This window comes from Nerophis ophidion, linkage group LG07, assembly GCF_033978795.1.
Source record: "Nerophis ophidion isolate RoL-2023_Sa linkage group LG07, RoL_Noph_v1.0, whole genome shotgun sequence".
NCBI lineage: Eukaryota > Metazoa > Chordata > Actinopteri > Syngnathiformes > Syngnathidae > Nerophis > Nerophis ophidion.
The window spans coordinates 36539410-36562352 of record NC_084617.1 but is presented as its reverse complement, the minus strand read 5'-3'; positions in this window follow the sequence as shown (position 1 = coordinate 36562352).

Genomic DNA, 22943 nt, shown 5'->3' with positions numbered 1-22943 from the left:
AAATTAATGAAACTATCATTTGTGTCTATCAGTTAGTTATTTGTGCAATTCTGACTTCCAGTCGTGTATGATATTCTACAAAATAAGAGCACGCATTTATTTAAATTATTCTTTGTGGTTCGCTTGTTGTCTTTTTTCTAAGCTCTCATAGCTTAGTATGTCCTCTGATTACAATTTGTTTATTGTTTAGGAGACGATTTGTTTTGACTAGAGCAGAGAGTATCACAACTTTTTTTCTTTTCTTTTACAGATGCCCTTGTTTCTAAGACAACTCTTATCTCATATGTCTCACCCAGAAGCACAGCTGTATCATATCAAACCTTAGTAACTGCAAACAACATTTATCATTCACTCTGACCTACACAAGATGGCCCTGTGTAAGTGAAGTCACTGGGCCTTCCTGCTTCGGTTGTTGCCCCCGCGACCCGACATCCGATAAGCGGAGGAAGATAACTAAATGGATGGATCATTCACTCATATGATTTCTGAACTAGGTATTATAATAACAACTATAAAACACAAATGTATTTCGGTATTAGGAGTTCACAACAAACCAACGAAACAAACAAACAAACAAACTTAAAGCGAACCTTCAACAGCATACGCTGACCCACGAATACCATTTACGACTACCTTCATTTGTCATTTGTCTTAATTTACCAAACGTTTGAGTTCACTACTCTATGAGTGTTGTACACACCCTCTTACCCCTTTCAATAAACGTCCTCTTTTTAAACTCTTACCTTGTTAATTTTATTTTCGACCACATTACATTCAACTGATCATTAAACAGTAACGATTGATCACATTTTCCCAGCCGCCATTACGTTCCTGTCTGTCACACTCCTTTGCCATTGTGTCTTTTTCCTTAATTTTAGCGCATACCTGAGTGCCGCCAGGATCTCTCAACCGGGAACTTTATTGTACGTTAGTGTCACATGGATCTTGCAACCGGAGAATATTTTATTGTACTTTCACAAATGGTTTCCAACCCATCCTTAATTTCCCTGCACTCGTTAATGTCACTTGGATCTCACAACCGGGGAGTATTTACTAACCACACAATGGGTATCCGTCCCGTTACTCTTTTAGGGGAGACCAATTCCCCAGGGCAAGTCACACCCGACTATTTGCCCACTCGTCAGTGAAGCAGCCCGTCACGGTAATCTTGATACAATGCCTTGAGTTGACCACTTATTTACAACTTTTATGTAATGGAGAACAAGGCAAAAATGCAACCAATCTATCAAAATCACCGCTCTGTCTCTGGGATACTAAACAGTGTTTGGCTTACAAACTTCAGGATAGACTCCTAATGTCGATTTTAAAAAAAGGCACTGCTTACCTTGATGTAAATAAATAAATAAATAAATAAATGGGTTGTACTTGTATAGCGCTTTTCTACCTTCAAGGTACTCAAAGCGCTTTGACACTACTTCCACATTTACCCATTCACACACACATTCACACACTGATGGAGGGAGCTGCCATGAAAGGCGCAAACCAGCACCCATCAGGAGCAAGGGTGAAGTGTCTTGCTCAGGACACAACGGACGTGACAAGGTTGGTACTAGGTGGGATTTGAGCCCGGGACCCTCGGGTTGCGCACAGCCACTCTCCCACTGCGCCACGCCGTCCCTTTAAAAGTTGGCCAAGTGAGTCTGTCCGGACGATTGCAAGAGCAGCCTAATTTCCAGCGTGTCATCCCGGGCGAGCCCCCAATTGTTGCGTTGGACCAGTTCTTCCGTCGGTCCACCCCCCCAGGTTCTTTTGATGACACAAAAGCTGGTTATAAATGAATCCCTGAGACAGAGGTTGCTCATTTTGATACTTTAATCCAAATCACTTTGAGAGATCAATCTAGATACAACAGTTGCATTGCATTCCCCAAATTGATCTAATTCTACTATGCAAGTTTTCGCCTCTCCTCTCACTTTCACCCGCCCCCCCTTCTCCTAGCCTGGGACCTCTGAGGATAACAGAATTGTATGACTTGTAGCTACATTCCACTTTAAAGGCCTACGGGAAAGGCTCACACTTAGCTATTCCAAAGTATGCTTAGGATATAAAAAGATATCTATCTCTGTCAAAACTCATAAACTTTATTTTTTTTTGCAAATAATAATTAACTTAGAATTTCATGGCTGCAACGCGTGCCAAAGTAGTTGGGAAAGGGCATGTTCACCACTGTGTTAACACTCAGATAAATGTTTGGGAACTAAGGAAACTAATTGTTGAAGCGTTGAAAGTGGAATCCTTTCCCATTCTTTTTTTATGTAGAGCTTTAGTCGTATTTTGCGCTTCATAATGCGGCACATATTTTCGATGGGAGACAGGTCTTGACTGCAGGCGGGCCAGGAAAGTACCCGCACTCTTTTACTACGAAGCCACGCTGTTGTAACATGTGGCTTGGCATTTTTTTTCTGAAATAAACAGGGGTGTCCATGATAATGATGCTTTGATGACAACATATGTTGCTCCAAAACCTGTATGGACCATTCAGCATTAATGGTGCCTTCACAGATGTGTAAGTTACCCATGCCTTGGGCACTAATACACCCCCATACCATCACAGATGCTGGCTTTTGAACTTTGCGCCTATAACAATCCAGATGGTTATTTTCGTCTTTGTTCTGGAGGACACCACATCCACAGTTTCCAAATATAATTTGAAATGTGGACTCGCCAGACCACAGAACACTTTACCACTTTGCATCAGCCCATCTTAGATGAGCTCGGGCCTAGCGAAGCCGGTGGCGTTCCTTGATGTTGTTGATAAATGGCTTTCGCTTTGCATAGAGTTTTAACTTGCACTTACAGATGTAGCGACCAACTGTAGTTACTGATAATGGTTTTATGAAGTGTTCCTGAGCCCATGTGGTTATATCCTTTACACACTGATGTTGGTTTTTGATGTAGTACAGCCTGAGGATCAAAGGTCCGTAATATCATCGCTTACGTGCAGTGATTTCCTGCATATTCTCTGAACCTTTTGATGATTTTACCGACCGCAGATGGTAAAATTCCTAAATTCCTTGAAATAGCTCGGTGAGAAATGTTGTTCTAAAATTGTTTGACAATTTGCTTACAAATTGGTGACCCTCGCCCCATCCTTGTTTGTGAATCACTTAGCATTTCATGGAAGCTGCTTTTATACCCAATCATGGCACCGGCCTGTTCCCAATTAGCCAGCCCACCTGTGGGATGTTACAAATAAGTGTTTGATGAGCATTCCTCAACTTTATCAGTATTTATTGCCACCTTTCCCAACTTCTTTGTCACGTGTTGCTGGCATCAAATTCTAAAATTAATGATTGTTTGCAAAACATTTTTTTAATCAGTTTTAACTTAAAATATGTTGTCTTTGTAGCATATTCAATTGAATATGGGTTGAAAAGGATTTGCAAATCATTGTATTCCATTTATATTTACATCTAACAGAATTTCCCAACTCATATGGAAACAGGGTTTGTATTTAGAAAAGTATTGGAAATGTATCAAAATATTGGCATCAGGACAACACTAGATTGGAACTATGTTCACTTGCATACACACTGCAGCATTCCTATTCCTTTCACATTGAAAATCACTTTTCTTTGTGATTTGAACTTCTTTAAAAGATTGTATTTAACAAACAAATAAACAGAAAAAATCAAATGAATCGTCGTAGCCTAGAGTGTGACTGTAACATTACTTAGGAGGCTTTCAGAAATACAAACATCCTTTCCTTTTGCTAAGAACACACCGTGACTTCCTCGCCACATGCAGACCAGATTAAAGAAGAAACTTTTAAAAAACAACTGAGAGGCTCGCTCTAAAAAAGTGTCCCAGATGGATCCTAATGCAGTGTCTCACCAACACTTAACTTTGCAGACATAAAGCTTTGCTTTACACGTTTAAAGACTACATGGTCAATACTGCCTAGTTTCTCTTGTCTCATTTTTACTGTTATTCCATCCATCCATTTTCTACTGCTTAGTCCCTTTAGTCGGGCAGAAGGCGGCGTACACCCTGGACAAGTCGCCATCGTTATATTTTTATTATTATTGTTGCTTTTAATTTTTAATCTTATTGTAATATTTTGTATTTAATTTCCGTTCATAGCCCAATTGTTTACTTTTCACTTTTTTGATCTCAATTCTGTACACTGCTGCTGGAATTTAAATTTTTTCCTGAGGGAACTCTCCTGAAGGAATCAATACTATCTATCTATCAAGTACTATCTATCTATCTATCAAGTACTATCTATCTATCTATCAAGTACTATCTATCTATCTATCTATCTATCTATCTATCTATCTATCTATCAAGTACTATCTATCTATCTATCTATCTATCTATCTATCTATCCATTTATCTGTCACACCGCGGCGAGGGAAGTCTTGTCTTGTTTTTTTCTGTCTTGTGATTTGCATGTTTTATTTTGAAAAGCAACTCCTCTTATTTCAGATGACGGGCCCTCCTCCCTCTTGTGTCAACAGTCTGACGTCATCCCTGACCCTTGATTGTTTCCACCTGTTTCCCATTACCATCATGTTCCATTTAAGCTCATGCCTCCCCTTGTCCTGTGCCAGATCGTCTCGAGCTTTCGTGTCAGTCTAGCATCCATGTCCATGTTCATGTTTGTATCCATGCCTTGCTTCTTCCCACGTTTACTCCCTTCGAACAAAGAATCCCATGCTGTAATTTTGAATTTTACTTTATCTCCTCCTTAGAGCGTCCTTTGTTAATCTATCCTTTGTCCAACCAATGTGGTGAGTTTTTGTATTTTCCTTAATATTTTATTTTCCTCAAAGATTGAGTGAATTTTTGTTTATCTTTATAAGAGTAAAAAATATTTATAGCCATTTTTTGTTCTTCCTCCTGTTGGAGCGCTTTATATTAAATTCTTTATAGCAGATTCGGCACAAATTGTAGTTTGTCTTTTTGTTAGTTTATTCCTTCTTTTTTTTGGAGTGATTTTAGGTTTGTCCCTTTTGGAATTTTTTCCACTGACTTTTTTGTTTGAATTATTTAAATGCGTATTACTCTGGCTCTGGAGGTTTAAAAGTTGTTTCAAAATAAAAGCTTTATTTGAACCTCATCTCTGCATTTGAGTCCACTCCTTATTCCAAGCCTGACATTACGATCTGGCCAGTATGGACCCAGCAGAGACAGGACAGTTTTCCGCCGCTATATAAGATCAAGAAACCCGCCTCTCACGCCAATAGGAATTCCAGACGGCGATGGCCGATACGGCCCGCCTAACCACCCAACTACTGGAGATGGTCCTGCGACTTCCACAATCTACCGCGTTGGCTCCCGTACCTGCTCACCCACCGCCTATGTCATTTGTTGGAGCCGGAAGTAAACTGGCACCCCCAGCATCCTATACAGTATAGGTGAAACAGGACAATGTAAAGCTTTCATCATAGACTGTAATATCCATTTTTAATTAAATCCTCACGCCTTTTCCACGGAGCGAGCAAAGATCGCCTTCATGATCTCCCACTTGACGGGAAGAGCCAAGGCCTGGGCTTCCGCCGAGTAGGGACGAAGTTCAGCTTTCTGTAGCTCCCTCACTGATTTCCAGAATGCTCTACGCATGACATTTGATCCTATCACCGACCACCGAGAGAAGGCACAGGAGCTGAGCAGACTGAGGCAAGGTCGAGACACTGTTTGCGAATTCCGCACGCTGTCGGCGGAGAGTGGGTGGAACGACGCCGCTCTTTATGACACCTTTTTGAAAGGGCTGTCCGCACCGATTCAAGAACTCCTCGTTCCACTAGACTTACCTGCAGGGTTGGACAAACTTATTGCTCTTGCCATCCGCACCGACAACAGACTCACTCAACTCAAGCGACATCGGAGTGTAAGGGCCACAACTACGGGAGGCGTGGCACATTTCCAAACTCGTCACGGATCGGAGTTCTACCCTGCCTTCCCTGAACCGAGTCGTCCCATTTCCCTGACGGAAGGTGAAGATCCCATGCAGGTAGGGAGAGCACGACTGACGCAGGAAGAACATCAGAGGCGACAGCTGAATGGAGATGTTTTTACTGCGGGGAGCCTGGCCACCTCGTCGCCACATGTTCAGCTTAACGAACCACAGGAGTGAGTCAACAAGCAGTTTCTGTTCCCATTACGCGTACCCTCACCAAGATTCAGGTAAAACATCACACAATCACAGACATTGGGGCGCTCATTGACTCGGGTGCGGACAAAAGTTTAATGGAGTGGTCTCTGGCCACTAAATTAGGGATCAAATCTGAACCATTAGCTCGATCCATCAGAGCTAGAGCTCTTGATGGGAAGGCACTGTTTGTAATTACTCACGCCAAGGAACCCATCCGCTTATGCATAAAAGACCATGAAGAAAAAAATCTGCTAATATCTGTTCAAAACCTCCTCACACACCTTGATTTTGGGACTACCGTGGCTGTATCAACATAATCCCAAGATAAACTGGAGATCAGTTGAAATTAAAGCATGGGGAAATGACTGTATTAATGGCTGTTTTACCGTCTCTGCACAACATGAAAGTGAAGTGCAACTCAATTTGTTTTCCGCAAACCCCACCACAGAATCAGATTACCTGGACCTGAACTTCGTACCCCCATGCTACCACCAGCTTCGAGAAGTCTTCAACCAGACCAGAGCCATGTCTCTTCCTTCACACCGACCATACGACTGCGCCATTGACTTGATCCCAGGGTCCACCATATCCAAAGGTCGCCTTTATTCAGTTTCTAGTCCTGAGAGGTCGGCAATGAAGGAGTACCTCACAGCCTCATTGAGAGCGGGACTGATCGGCGCCCCCTCATCACCAAAGATTCTTCTTTGTGGGCAAAACGGATGGATCCCTGAGGCCATGCATCGATTACAGTCCACTCAACGACATCACCATAAAAAAAACGGTACCCCCTCCCTCTCATGACATCAGTGTTTGACCAACTCCAACAAACAAAGGTATTTACTAAACTTGATCTTCGTAACGCCTACCACCTGATCCGCATAAGGGAAGGGGATGAGTGGAAAACGGGATTTAATACTCCCAGTGGACATTATGAATATCTAGTCATGCCATTCGGACTCACCAACGCACCCGCTGTATTACAAACCATGATAAATGATGTACTCAGAGACTTCCTAGATCATTTTGTGTAAGTGTACCTTGATGACATTTTTAAATTACTCACCAGACTTTGATACTCACAAGGTGCACATGACTAAAGTTCTTAAAATACTATTGGAAAATTAAATGTATGTCAAAGCAGAAAAGAGTGATTTTCTTGTTAACACCATTTCATTCTTGGGTTTTATAGTAGCTCCTGGTAAGATTCAGATGGACCCGGCATAGATTAGCGCCGTTACCAACTGGCCCACTCCTGATAACCGCAAGAGGGTTCAGCAGTTCTTAGGGTTCGCTAACTTCTATAGACGATTTATCAAAGGTTTTAGCGCGATTGCTGCTCCTCTCCATGCCCTCACTTCCACTCAGGTGCAGTTCCGATGGACTCCATAAACTGAAAGGGCAATCCAGAACCTCAAACAGCGCTTCACTTCGGCTCCTATCCTCACCATGCCAGACCCGCAACGCCAGTTTGCAGTCGAGATGGATGCCTCCAACGAAGGAGTTGGAGCCATCCTATCCCAACACTCAGAGAAGGATGGCAAGATGCACCCCTGCGCCTTCTTGTCTAGACGTCTATCTAAAGCTGAGAGGAACTACGACGTTGGTAACCGTGAGTTGTTGGTGGTAAAACTTGCCCTTGAGGAGTGGAGGCACTGGCTTGAGGGGGTCTCCCGTTCCATGTCTGGACGGACCATAAAAATCTGGAGTATATAAAGAAAGCTAAGACTTAATTAATATTTTCCAAGATGGCGGCGCCCGGACGGGATGCGTCCTCGCGGAGCTCCTGCTAAAGATGAAACATTTGGCAGAAATACCGGACAATTCTACAGACTTTATGGCTGACTCACATCGTGGTCACTCCGTGATCACGTACGACCGCCAGACACTTCTGGATGTGGACATATCGGGCCGTTTTGGACTGATAGACGTGTGCGTGCTAAACATGCTAACTAGCATGGGAATACGTCGGCGGCTACATCCAGCGGCCTGTGAAGCAGGGGAGTCTAGTAGCAGCGGGGGCCGTCTACGGAGCAGACGCCAGCGGTGTGATCGGAAACGCGGATGTCGAGCGGGGCTAAAAACAAAGCAGAAGGCTAATCCCCACAGAACACCACTTCCCTCCATCCTGCAGCCAGATTTAAATGGAAAATGCGAGACTACTGGTCTGGGTAAGGAGTCAGTTAAATTAGAACACGTTTTTTCTGCTTTGAGTGTTTCAGAGTTGGACATGTGTGTTACTGAGGTGGCTAACTATGATGCGTGCAGTTTATCAAAGCAACAAACAAACAATCGGAAAATCCCCGTTACTGAGGTGGCTAACCATGATGCGTGCAGTTTATCAAAGCAACAAACAAACAATCGGATAATTCCTGTCGTATCAATTCCTAGATATGGTCGTAACTATACTAAATGCACTGGGCATAATAAACACAACATTATTAATATTGCTACTACGGATAATTTGATCAAAAACTCCCTAAAACAGCCCACTACCTATAATATAGGTTTTTTAAACATAAGATCATTGTCTCCCAAAACGTTATTAGTTAATGATATTATCAGAGACAACAATCTTAACGTCATCGGTCTCAGCGAAACCTGGCTTAAACCAAACGACTTTTTTGCGCTAAATGAGGCATGTCCTCCTAACTTTACACATGCGCATATTGCCCGTCCGCTTAAAAGGGGTGGGGGGGTCGCACTAATATACAACGAAAACTTTAACCTTAGTCCTAACATAAATAATAAATATAAATCGTTTGAGGTGCTTACTATGAAGTCTGTCACACCGCTGCCTCTACACCTGGCTGTTATCTACCGCCCCCCAGGGCCCTATTCGGACTTTATCAATGAATTCTCAGAGTTCGTTGCTGATCTAGTGACACACGCCGATAATATAATCATAATGGGGGACTTTAATATCCATATGAATACCCCATCGGACCCACCGTGCGTAGCGCTCCAGACTGTAATTGATAGCTGTGGTCTCACACAAATAATAAATGAACCCACGCATCGCAACGGTAATACGATAGACCTAGTGCTTGTCAGGGGTATCACCGTCTCCAAAGTTACGATACTCCAGTATACTAAAGTATTGTCCGATCATTACCTTATAAAATTCGAGGTTCAGACGCATGTTCGTCAAACTAATAATAATAATAACTGCTATAGCAGCCGCAACATTAATACGGCCACAACGACAACTCTTGCTGACCTACTGCCCTCGGTTATGGCACCATTCCCAAAGTATGTGGGCTCTATTGATAACCTCACTAACAACTTTAACGACACCCTGCGCGAAACCATTGATAACATAGCACCGCTAAAGTTAAAAAAGGCTCCAAAAAAGCGCACCCCGTGGTTTACAGAAGAAACTAGAGCTCAGAAATTATTATGTAGAAAGCTGGAACGCAAATGGCGCACGACTAAACTTGAGGTGCACCATCAAGCATGGAGTGATGGTTTAATAACTTATAAACGCATGCTTACCTTAGCTAAAGCTAAATATTACTCAAATCTCATCCACCGTAATAAAAACGATCCTAAATTTTTGTTTAGTACGGTAGCATCGCTAACCCAACAAGGGACCCCTTCCAGTAGCTCAACCCACTCAGCTGATGACTTTATGCAATTCTTTAGTAAGAAAATTGAAGTCATTAGAAAGGAGATTAAAGACAATGCGTCCTAGCTACAACGGGGTTCTATTAACACTGATACGATGGTATATACGGCGGATACTGCCCTCCAAAATAGTTTCTCTCGTTTTGAGGAAATAACATTAGAGGAATTGTTACAACGTGTAAATGGAATAAAACAGACAACATGCTTACTTGACCCTCTTCCTGGGAAACTGATCAAGGAGCTCTTTGTATTATTAGGTCCATCAGTGCTAAATATTATAAACTTATCACTCTCCTCGGGCACTGTTCCCCTAGCATTCAAAAAAGCGGTTATTGATCCTCTTCTTAAAAGACCTAACCTCGATCCTGACCTCATGGTAAACTACCGACCGGTGTCTCACCTCCCCAATCTATGTGAAACCTTTCAATCCGGTTTCAGAGCAAATCACTCCACGGAGACAGCCCTCGCAAAAATGACTAATGATCTATTGCTAACGATGGATTCTGATGCGTCATCTATGTTGCTGCTCCTCGATCTTAGCGCTGCTTTCGATACCGTCGATCATAATATTTTATTAGAACGTATCAAAACACGAATTGGTATGTCAGAATTAGCCCTGTCTTGGTTCAACTCTTATCTTACTGATAGGATGCAGTGTGTCTCCCATAACAATGTGACCTCGGACTACGTTAAGGTAACGTGTGGAGTTCCCCAGGGTTCGGTCCTTGGCCCTGCACTCTTCAGCATCTACATGCTGCCGCTAGGTAACATTATACGCAAATACGGTGTTAGCTTTCACTGTTATGCTGATGACACCCAACTCTACATGCCCCTAAAGCTGACCAACACGCCGGATTGTAGTCAGCTGGAGGCGTGTCTTAATGAAATTAAACAATGGATGCCCGCTAACTTTTTGCAACTTAATGCCAAAAAAACGGAAATGCTGATTATCGGTCCTGCTAGACACCGAACTCTATTTAATAATACAACTCTAACATTTGACAACCAAACAATTAAACAAGGCGACACGGTAAAGAATCTGGGTATTATCTTCGACCCAACTCTCTCCTTTGAGGCACACATTAAAAGCGTTACTAAAACGGCCTTCTTTCATCTCCGTAATATCGCTAAAATTCGCTCCATTCTGTCCACTAAAGACGCTGAGATCATTATCCATGCGTTTGTTACGTCTCGCCTCGACTACTGTAACGTATTATTTTCGGGTCCCCCCATGTCTAGCATTAAAAGATTACAGTTGGTACAAAATGCGGCTGCTAGACTTTTGACAAGAACAAGAAAGTTTGATCACATTACGCCTGTACTGGCTCACCTGCACTGGCTTCCTGTGCACTTAAGATGTGACTTTAAGGTTTTACTACTTACGTATAAAATACTACACGGTCTAGCTCCATCCTATCTTGCCGATTGTATTGTACCATATGTCCCGGCAAGAAATCTGCGTTCAAAGGACTCCGGCTTGTTAGTGATTCCCAAAGCCCAAAAAAAGTCTGCGGGCTATAGAGCGTTTTCCGTTCGGGCTCCAGTACTCTGGAATGCCCTCCCGGTAACAGTTCGAGATGCCACCTCAGTAGAAGCATTTAAGTCTCACCTTAAAACTCATTTGTATACTCTAGCCTTTAAATAGACTCCCTTTTTAGACCAGTTGATCTGCTGTTTCTTTTCTTTTTCTTCTATGTCCCACTCTCCCCTGTGGAGGGGGTCCGGTCCGATCCGGTGGCCATGTACTGCTTGCCTGTGTATCGGCTGGGGACATCTCTGCGCTGCTGATCCGCCTCCGCTTGGGATGGTTTCCTGCTGGCTCCGCTGTGAACGGGACTCTCGCTGCTGTGTTGGATCCGCTTTGGACTGGACTCTCGCGACTGTGTTGGATCCATTGTGGATTGAACTTTCATAGTATCATGTTAGACCCGCTCGACATCCATTGCTTTCCTCCTCTCTAAGGTTCTCATAGTCATTATTGTCACCGACGTCCCACTGGGTCATTATTGTCACCGATGTCCCACTGGGTGTGAGTTTTCCTTGCCCTTATGTGGGCCTACCGAGGATGTCGTGGTGGTTTGTGCAGCCCTTTGAGACACTAGTGATTTAGGGCTATATAAGTAAACATTGATTGATTGATTGAATTCTCGCCAGGCCAGGTGGGCACTCTTTTTTAACCGCTTCTCTTTCTCTCTGTCTTACAGGCCGGGGTCTGAAAACGTCAAGCCAGACATCCTGTATCGACGCTTCGACCCCAAGCTTGTTGCCAAGGAACCAGAAACTATCCTTCCACTGTCCCGTGTGGTTGGAGTGGTTACCTGGCAAATAGAAGATGAGGTGAAGCAGGCAAATGGTGGAACCCCGCCACCTAGTGGGTGCCCAGGTAATCGCTTGTTTGTTCCGATTGGACTACGCTCACAGGTGATCCATTGGGCTCACACCTCCCTGCTTTCATGCCACCCGGGAGTTTGGACAATGATGTTCGCCATCTCCCAGCGATTTTGGTGGCCATCCATGGGACCGGAGGTTCGGGAGTACGTGGAAGCATGTTCAGTCTGCGCTCGAAACAGGACGTCATCCGGGTCTCGTATGGGTATATTGAAGCCCCTACCTATCCCCTCCAGACCGTGGTCCGACATATCCATGGACTTCGTCACGGGGCTCCCGGTCTCTCAAGGTAACACCACAGTTCTAACAGTGGTGGACCGTTAAACCAGAAGGGTGAGATTCATTGCCTTGCCTAAGCTGCCCTCCGCCAAGGAGAAGGAAGAAATCATGATGAACAATGTTTTCAAGATACACGGCTTCCCAAAAGACATTGTCTCTGACCGGGGGCCACAGTTTGTGTCATGGTTTTGAGGGATTTCTGCAGGCTCATTGGAGCTAAGACCAGCCTGACCTCAAGTTATCACCCCGAGGCCAACGGCCAGACCGAACGCCTCAACCAACAACTGGAAACCAGCCTCCGGTGCCTGGTGTCCCAGAATCCCTCTACATGGAGCAAACACCTGGTCTGGGTCGAGTATGCACACAACTCATTACCTACATCTGCCAAAAGGCTCTCTCTGTTTAAAAGTGCTTATGGTTTCCAACCTCCAGTCTTTCCAGACAATGAGCCGGAAGTATCGGTCCCCTCTGCACATGCCCTGGTCCGACGCTACCGACGCATCTGGTCAGCAGCTCGTCAGGTCCTGGTCCGACAAGGGGACCGGGTGAAGAGGCATATCAGCCAGGGCAGAGAGTATGGCTCTCAACCAAAGACATGCGGCTCAAAGTACCTTCCACGAAGCTAGGGTCACGGTTCGTAGGTCCATACTCCATCAACAAAGTCATCAGACCCTCTGCAGTACGACTCCTTCTGCCTCGGGCCCTGCGTGTATACCCAACCTTCCACGTCAGTCGAGTGAAACTCGTCAAGGAAAGTCCGCTGGTTCCGGCCACCACGTTGCCTACACCACCTGAGATGATCGAGGGCAGTCCTGTTTACAAGGTGCAGAAATTGTTAGCAGTTAGGAGCAGGGGCCAGGACAGAGAATACCTGGTGGATTGGGAAGGGTACAGACCGGAGGAGAAACAGTGGGTGCCTTCTCGGCATATTATGGACTCCACCCTCATTCAGAACTTCCATAGAGACCATCCCGGACAATCTGGGCCGTCAGGAGTCGGCCCTAAAGGGAGGAGTACTGTCACATCGCGGTAAGGAATGTCTTGTTTTGTTTTTTCTGTCTTGTGATTTACATGTTTTTATTTTGAAAGGCAACTCCTCTTGTTGCAGATCACGAGCCCTTCCTCTTGTGTCACCAGTTTGACGTCATCCCTGACCCTTGATTGTTTCCACCTGTTTCCCATTACCCTCATGTTCCACATAAGCTCATGCCTCCCCTTGTTCTGTGCCAGATTGTCTCGAGCTTTCGTGTCAGTCTAGCGTCTAAGTCCATGTCCATGTTTGTATCCATGCCTTGTCTTTTCGCACGTCTACTTCCTTGGAACAAAGAACCCATGCTGTCAATTTAGAATTTCACGTTTTCTCCTCCTTAGAGCGACCTTTGTTATTCTAACCTTTGTCCAACCAATGTGGTGAGTTTTTGTATTTTTCTAAATTCCTTTTCTTCCTCAAAGATCGAGTGATATTTTGTTTATCTTTATAAGAGTATAAATGTATAGCCCTTTTTGTTCTTCCTTCTGTTGGGGGGCTTTGTTATCTTTTTTATAGCAGATACTACACTAATTGTAATTCGTCCTTTTGTTAGTTTATTCCTCCTTTTTTTGGAGTGATTTTCGGTTAATCCCTTTTCGGAAATATTTCCGCTGACGTTTTTTTGTGAATCATCACATGCCTATTACTCTGGCTCTGGAGGTGTAAAAGTTGTTTAAAAAAAAAAACTTTACTAGAACCTCATCTCTGCATCTGAGTCCACTCCTTATTGACACATGTGTTAGGGGCTGGTTGCTCTGAAAACAGACCCCGCTCACTTTGCTTTGTTCGTGGTCTGAGCTGCTGTGACCTAGATTACGGTAATAACTCCTATAACACTTAAAAGTGCAGATTTCAACTATTGAAATACTTTCTATAGTTTAAGACTTACGGTCATTTAAAAACAGCACTGCACATTATAATGGTTACAACGGTTTTGATCTTAAAGGTCTAAAAGAATGATGTAGTACGTCCGGCGGGCCGGATTGAAAATCTTCATGGGCCGCATGTGGCCCGTGGGCTGTTTTTTGCCCAGTTCTGTGCGGTGTTAGTTAGTACCTGTTGTATTCATATGACAGACTAGTGTTAACAACGCAACATTCACTGATGTCATGTCTTGTGATCATGTTTTGTTTAGTTATAATCTGTTTTGCTTAAGACTCCATTGTTTCCTGTTTTCCTGTTTTTGCACTTCCTTGTTTGCTTTGTTACCATGCCAACCAATTAGTTTCACCTGTCATGTCACGCACTTGATTTGTTTTGACTCACGCACCTGTTCAATCACTTGTATTATTTAAACTGAAAGTGGCCAGGAAGTCAGCCTGGCGACTTTACCTCTGTTCACTTCATGCCATGCTCTCTGTTACTCATACTTTCCATAGTTTTGCTTCTTGCCATGCCACGTAAGTTTTGGGGTTTTTATGTCACAGTTATCGAGTTTTGTTTCATGTTTATAGCTTCTGCCTTAGTGCAAGTTTAGTTTTCACAGCCAAGTTTTTTACCTCCATTGTGAGAGCCTTTCGTTTTTTCCTTTTAATTGAGAGTTAAGATTAAAACATGTGCTTACCTTCACACCTTGCCCGCGCCAACTTTCCTTTGCCTTCCAGAAAAAAGAAACTCAAAGTCCATGCATTGACAATTGATGACTATTGCACAAATGTTTCAGGATATTACTGGTATGTACTCTTGATGAAATAGCAGCCTTATGATTATTACAAATCGCAATTTTTTCTCTTATAATGTGTTACCGTATTTCCTTGAATTGCCATCGTATATAGTATGCGCCTGCCTTGAATTACTGCCGGGTCAAACTCGCTTCGCAAAATAATTAGCGCATGCTTCGTATTACCGTCGGGTCAAACTCGTGATGTTACGAGTGACACTTCGTCTGTCATCATTGTTAAAATGGAGCATAAAGGGAAGAAGATTAAGAGCTATTCAGTAGGATTTAAGGTCCAAGCTATTGAATACCGGTATGCTAAAAAGAACAGTAAGCAGCTATGTTTTATTAATATAGCGTAGCTGCGTGTATCAAATATGAGTCATTAAATGACTCCCGCCTCCTGGTGGTAGAGGGCGCTAGTGATCCTTCTTGTGACTACTCGGCTGCAGAAGAAGTGACAACGAGTGACGTGATGTGTACGGACCTTTTAGGATGTAACACCACTACTCCTATGCTGGCCATGTAAACAACCGGGCTGAAATAAAGCATGTTCCATTCCTAAATACCCAGTGTATTATTTATACAATAACACTTCATGGTGGCAGCGGTGGGATAAAAAGATCACCCACAGAGCAGAACGGCAGGGGGAGTTGTCTAAGGGTAATTCTGTCGTCGTCCGCACTACACGTGAGGAGCCGAGCTAACTGATAGCAGCGGTCTGATAGCAGTTTTCTAAACTGGACTTTCAATCGAAGCAGGAGGTAATAAAGGAAGATCTCCATTGAGACAGAGAGACTTTTAAAACTGAAGAAAAATAAGGAAGACTTCTATAAACAAGTTATCGATGCTTTTGATCAGAAGGAGCTGGCATGGACTTCATTTATAAGTAAAGGTAAGAACATAATAACTTCTTTTTTTTAAAATGTGCTTTTCATGATGGTATCCTTAAATCACACTCAAATTTTAACTGCATGTCTTTGGTAAGTGCCGGAGTGAGATGAGGTTTTAAAATAATTAGCGCATGCTTACCTTTACTGCATGCCTTTGGTAAGCGCCGGAGTGAGAAGAGGTTTTAAATTAATTAGCGCCCCGGCGGCTATTCAAGGAAATACGGTAGTTTCAACCGGGCATCGCCAACTTGAGATCTGACTTTACCCGGGAAGCATTGATAAGAGAATTCAATGTCTGGTGTATCAGTTCCGAGGCAGTGATACAAGGGTTTTCGATCCCCAACCCAAAGTTTCACCAATACCAGCATTAATTTTACTTGGTATCGGATTGGAAAGAAAATCAGTGGTCCGCTCTCAAATGTAGTTCCTTGTCCTTTAAAAGGCAACAAAAAATTGGACACGACATATTGTAAGATCTGCATGACTCACATCTGATGTTCAAAGAAACTCAACAGCAGATAGAGTGCGACGCTGGCATAGCAAAGCTGGAGGTATGGACAGCCAGCTGATAATGCTTGATCTGCAATGCAATGCCAAAAGAAAAGAGGTGTGTGTGTGTGTGTGTGTGTGTGTGTGTGTGTGTGTGTGGCCGACAAAAGGACATTCCAGAGTTCTCTTAAACAGCTCACTGAACTCATCCCCTGTACCCCCCAAGGCCACCGCCTGTCTGGGCGAGGCAGCGGGAGCAGGATCTAGAGCCTGGCAGCAGAGTGGCATCAGGTCAGAGTCAGCATCCCACAATTCTGCCTTTTCCCAGCACGAGTGGGGAACACGTGAGGGAAAAGGCTGTGTATCCGCAGCCTTGTAGGAAGATAAGTGCGCCCGATTAGAAATATCTGCAACAAGGCACTCCTAAGGAAGAGGGATCATTTATTTGTGTGTTTTTTTTCCCCCGTATGTTGAGCCTAAGCTAAATATAAACCATTACACAACCATGCCTCTTTTGTTTCGCCTTGTTCCACCATCTAGGTGAGATCTGTCCCTGCACAGGCCATACTGTATGTTCATGGTGCAATTACCCGCTGCAGGATTGTTTTTACAGCAGGGCTGGAGGTCAAGAGGAACTGGATGCAAGGACGAGTTGGTATTCAAAAGAACTGAGGGTAGAAATTGCGTGAAAAAAACACATTAGGAATGGTCTTTATTGTCATTGCACAAGTACAAAAAAACTTTGTTTTCAGCACAAACCCATTCAGGATGAGACAAACAGTGCACAGGGTTACAGAAGAAGAACGCTGATGGGTCGCCACAAGGCGCCCTGTAAAATATTTGGAAAAAAGTAGACGCTGGGGGAGGATGACTAAAAATATACAATCTCAGACTGGGCTCCGAAGTGGGGAACATACTCCATATCAAAACACATATACATACTACAACATACAACAGGAGACTTGCAACAGAGGGGAGGGAGAGGGGGCTACGGAGGAAGGCCACTGCTATCTAAGCACTGCCCAGCCGTCAATCACCCCCTAAGGGATTCGTGTAGGGTATATATGTGTGTGTGGCGTATATTTTCCATGGATGCATGTGTGTGTGTGTGTGTGTGTGTGTGTATCTGTAAGCTTGCAGCGTCTCTGTTCCGCGACCTTAGTGTTCTTGTAGCCGCCAGTGAATCCAAGTCAACTACAACAACAACAGGTGTCCATGAGAAACATGAATGTGCTGAAAGATTAATTTATGATTATTGATCAAAATATAACTATAAATGTCAACATTGTGTATGCGCTGAAAGATTAATTAGAACTATCAATCAATCAACTATGGATGTCAACATTGTGTACATGCTGAAAGATTACTTTATGATTGTTTATCAACATAACTGTAGATGTCAACATTGTGAATGTGCTGAAAGATTATTTTATGAATGCTGTCTTTGGTAAAAACGTTTTGATGTTTGGCCCACATTTGATTTATTATATTTAGACTCGCCGAGTTTGTGCTTTACGAAAAGAATCTTAGTAAACGTATTTAGGAAATACAAATAATATCAACATAATAATTAAGTGGGAAATAATAAACGTTACAAGTGTATCAAACAAACTTTAACAAAGCGATTACTGCAAACTTGTGCATTCTTCGACTTTGCTCCCCTGGACTGGAGTGTAATCTCCTTGCTTTTCTCGTCATTTTGTAAAATCTTGCACCCTTCCTCCCTTTTTGATGACCTCTCCTGGAACTTGGACGAAACGTTAATCCTTTTTTAGCGTTTTGAAGAATTCTTACGGCTGAAAACAGCACAAGCAAAGGGCATTTTTTACTTGGAGAAAGGCTAAATGGCGCCTAGTACCCGTTGAGAACAGTTGTGACGTCAGTAACATCCCAGCAATAGTACACGCTGTTTAACACGTGGTGTTTTGGAATAGAGTAAATTAGGCCCCTAAATATAAGAACATAGCTTTCAATAAAGTGTAATAATGCACGGTGACAGTTTTTGTTTAATTTCCATTTTCCATGACAATCTGTGTTTTTTGGGCTTAACAATTTTCTGAATGACCCCCTTTTTTTTTTGTATCCTAAAAAATATCCTATTACTTTTCCATACAAAAGTCTTCTGGTTTTCACAGTGGCTAAAACTAATAAAACTAATGGAACCATCATATTTGCTAATGTTGCTCTATTGTTTTTGTTGTTATTGTTGTGTTTGCTGTTGTTGTTTTTGTCTCTGTCTTATCCCCCTCTTTTCCCCACAATTTCCCCCTCTGTCTTCCTTTTTTTCTCTTTCTATCCCCTCCTGCTCCGGCCCGGCTGTAGCAAATGATAATATGAATACATTTAATAAAGTCATACAAATAAGGCAACAAGAGAAGCATTTCACACTTTTCTTTTCTAAAGTAAATGTGTAGAGCTGATATGCGCATCTACATCAACTATATGATTTGCCTGAGAAGCTGGACAGGACAAAAAACAAAAAAAACAACAATTAATTAATGGTGCTAATTGTGCTAACAATGCTGGAGTGCTTCAACAATGGATGGTTTGATGACGAAGCTTAACAAGTGTGTTTGTGATGGCACGACTACACGCACACACACACACGCACACACACACACACATACACACACACACACACACACACATTATCCTGCAGCTCAAATCAAAAGACAAACGCTCTTTACCAGCTGTTGTCTCTGTCCCGTGGGCTGCTTGTCCTGATAAACAAACTCGCTTCCGTCTAATCGCTGCAACAAATGATACGTTTTTATAACCTTGTAAACTGTAAAGTCCTCCTGCGCTTTTTACCCCTTCCTATTTTAGCCACACGGATATATGCGTAATGTATGCAGAGCCTCACATTGCAGGCGGGGGTCACGGCGGAATACATGTTTGCAAATGACGACAATACAGCATCCCTGTGATAGTCCACATACGTGTGTGCTTTTGCGGTGAATCAGCTCGACTTTGAGAAGGTGAAAATATTAAAGCCTTCTCTCCTGCAATGGTGATCATACGTCGAAATAAGCCGAGTAAGGGGGGGCGGAGGCGGGGAGTCCCGCGGAATATTGGCTGTCAGGGAAAATATATGCAATCAATCACCAGCAAAGTCACAGGCAAAGCGAAGGATACTGGCTCTCCTTAGGCCTGGTAGCACTGACGAGGCAGCCGTCACATCACGCGTGACATCTCAGCGTTGCAGATTGAGATTGATGGACACTGAGTATATGTGCTTTTAAGGACCGCGAGATGGAGTGCAAGTGACCCTCCCGCGCTGCTTAAATGGATTTAAATGTGCATGTGTGCAGGGAAAATGGGGCCGTGATCACTTCTGAGGAGATACGTGCCGCTTGCTGCATTGTGGGTCAGATACAAAGTCCACTGTGTGCGGATTCCTACGTGTAGGTTTGTTTGCTAGTCAGCGCACTCACACACAAAAACGTCTCAGGTGAATTCCTTTCAAGTCTCAGTCTTTGTCTTGCATCTTTGACAATTCCCTCCTATTTGGTATTCTCTGCAAGTGGGAGGAACGGATGCGGAGCCTTGATGTTCAGGATTGTGCCGCAACTCTTCAACGGAGGCAGTCACTTGGCGCTGCTTTGTTTTGGGGCGTTCAGGAACGGCCACAGAAACAAACACAAAACGGTGTCGTCGTATCAAAACAACACCGTCCGTGTCAGGCATGGCGCCAGTGGATATCTCCCAAAAGTATGTTTTTTCTATTGTAGTCAGCTTTTTAAGACAGTCCCGCCATTTCAATTAGGGGTGTCCTAACACCACTTTTTTTTCCTTTCAGTACATAACCGCCTAGGGGTGTTAAAAACTATTGATTTATGAATGAAACGCCATTCGAACTTGTAACGCTTGTAACGCCATTCTTACTTGATCCGCTTATCCGAGGTCGGGTCACCGGGGCAGCAGCCTAAGCAGAAAAGCCCAGACTTCCCTCTCCCCAGCCACTTCGTCCTGGTCCTCCCGGGGGATCCTGAGGCATCCCCAGGCCAGCCAGGAGACATAAACTTCCTAAGGTGTCCCAGATCTTCCCCGTGGCCTCCTGCCAGTCGGACGTCCCCTAAACACCTCCCTAGGGAGGCGTTCGGGTGGCATCCTGAGTAGTTGCCTGAACCACTTCATCTGGCTCCTCTCCATGTGGAGGAGCAGCGGCTTTACTCTGAGATCCTACCGGATGACAGAGCTCCTCACCCTATCTCTAAGGGAGAGACCCGCCACCAGGCGGAGGAAATTCATTTCGGCCGCTTGTACCCGTGATCTTGACCTTTCGGTCACAACCGGTTATGTCCATAGATAATGATGGGAACATAAATCGACCAGTAAACTGAGCTTTGCGTTCTGGCTCAGTTCTTTCTTCACCACAACGGATCGATACAGCGTTCGCATTACTGAAGATGCCGCACCGATCCGCCTGTCGATCTCACGATCCTCTCTACCCTCACTCGTAAACATGACCCGTATCTACTTGAACTCCTCCACTTGTGGCCAGATGTCCTCCACAACCTCCAGATGGCACTCCACCCTTTCCCAGGCAAGAACCATTGACTCGGACATGGAGGGGCTGATTCTCATCCCAGTGGCTTCACACTTGGCTGCAAACCGATCCAGTGAGAGCTGAAGGTCCTGGCCAGTGGAAGCCATCAGGACCTCATCATCTGCAGAAAAAACAGAAAACTTATCCTGCAGCCACCAAACTGGATCATTTCAATGCCCTGACTGCGCCTAGAAATTATGTCCATAAAAGTTATAAACAGAATCGGTGACAAAGGGCAGCCATGGCGCAGCCCAACCATCACTGGAAACGGGTCCGACTTACTGCTGGCAATACGGACCAAGCTCTGACACTGATCATACAGGGAGCGGACTAACACAATCAGACAGTCCGATACCCCATACTCTCTGAGCACTCCCCACAGGACTTCCTGATGGACACGGTCCAATGCTTTCTCTAAGTCCGCCAAGAACATGTAGACTGGTTGGGCAAACTCCCATGCACGCTCAAGGACCCTGCTGAGAGTATAGAGCTGGTCTACTGTTCCATGACCAGGACAAAAACCACACTGTTCCTCATGGATCCGATGTTCGAATATCCGGCGTAGCCTCATATCCAGGACACCTGAATAGACCTTACCAGAAAGGCTGAGGAGTGTGATCCCATGTTAGTTGGAACACACCCTCCGGTTCCCTTTCTTAATGAGAGGAACCGCCATCCCGGTCTGAAAATCCAGAGGTACCGACCCCGATGTCCACGCGATTTTGCAGAATCTTGTCAACCAAGACAGCCCCACAGCATCCAGAGCCTTAAGGAACTCCAGGCGGGTCTCATCCACCATCACCGTGGAGCTTTTGAACTAATTTGGCAACCTCAGTCCCAGATATAGGAGAGTCCACCACAGATCCCCCAGGCACTGCTTCCTCATAGGTGGGATTGAGGAGGTCTTGAAGTATTCCCTTCACTGATCCACAACAGCCGCAGTAGAGGTCAGCATCACACCATCCTCACCATGTTGACAGTGCACTGCCAACACCTCTCCGGGTTGCACTGTCATTCCTAACATGAGCGTTGAAGTCCCCCAGCAGAACAAGGGAATAACCCAAAGAAGCACTCTCCAGTACTACCTCAAGGGAACTCAACAAGGGTGGGTACTCTGAGCTGCTGTTTGGTGCGCAAGCACAAACAACAGTCAGGACCCGTCCCACAACCGAAGGCAGAGGGAAGCTACCCTCTCGTCAACTGAGTTGAAGTCCAACAAGTAGGCCTTTAGCCAGGGCACAACAAGAATTGCCACCCCAGCCCATCGCCTCTCATTGCCTACCACGCCTAGAGTGGAAGCGAGTCCATCCCCTCTCGAGAGAACAGGTTCCAGAGCCCTTGCTGTGCATTTAAGTGAGTACAACTATACTGTATATCTATACAGAATTTCTCCACCTCGCGCACCAGGTCAGGCTCTTTCCCTCCCAGGGAGGTGACGTTACACGTCCCAAGAGCTAGCTTATGTAGCCGAGGATCGGACCGCCAAGTGCCCTGCCTTGGGATTCGGCTCAACTCACATTGCACCCGACCTTTATGACCCCTCTCATGAGTGGTGAACTCATTGGAGGGGGGAGCCACGTTGCCTCTTCGGGCTGTGCCCGGCCGGGCCCCATGGAGACAGGCCTGTCCACAAGGCGCTCAATATTGTGCCCCACTTCTGGACCTGACTCAAGCATCCGGGGAAAGAAATCTAGGTCCTCGATTTGTACTTTTCATAAAGGTTTTTAAGCTGCTCTTTGTCTGATCCCTCACCTAGGACTTGTTTGTCTTGGGAGACCCTACTCAGGGGCATAGAAGCCCCTGGACAACATAGCTCCTAGGATCATTGGGACATGCAAACTCCTTTATCACGATAAGATGGCAGCTCAGAAAGGGGTGTAACGATTCTTGATTGATTAAAAAAATCTAAAATCGAT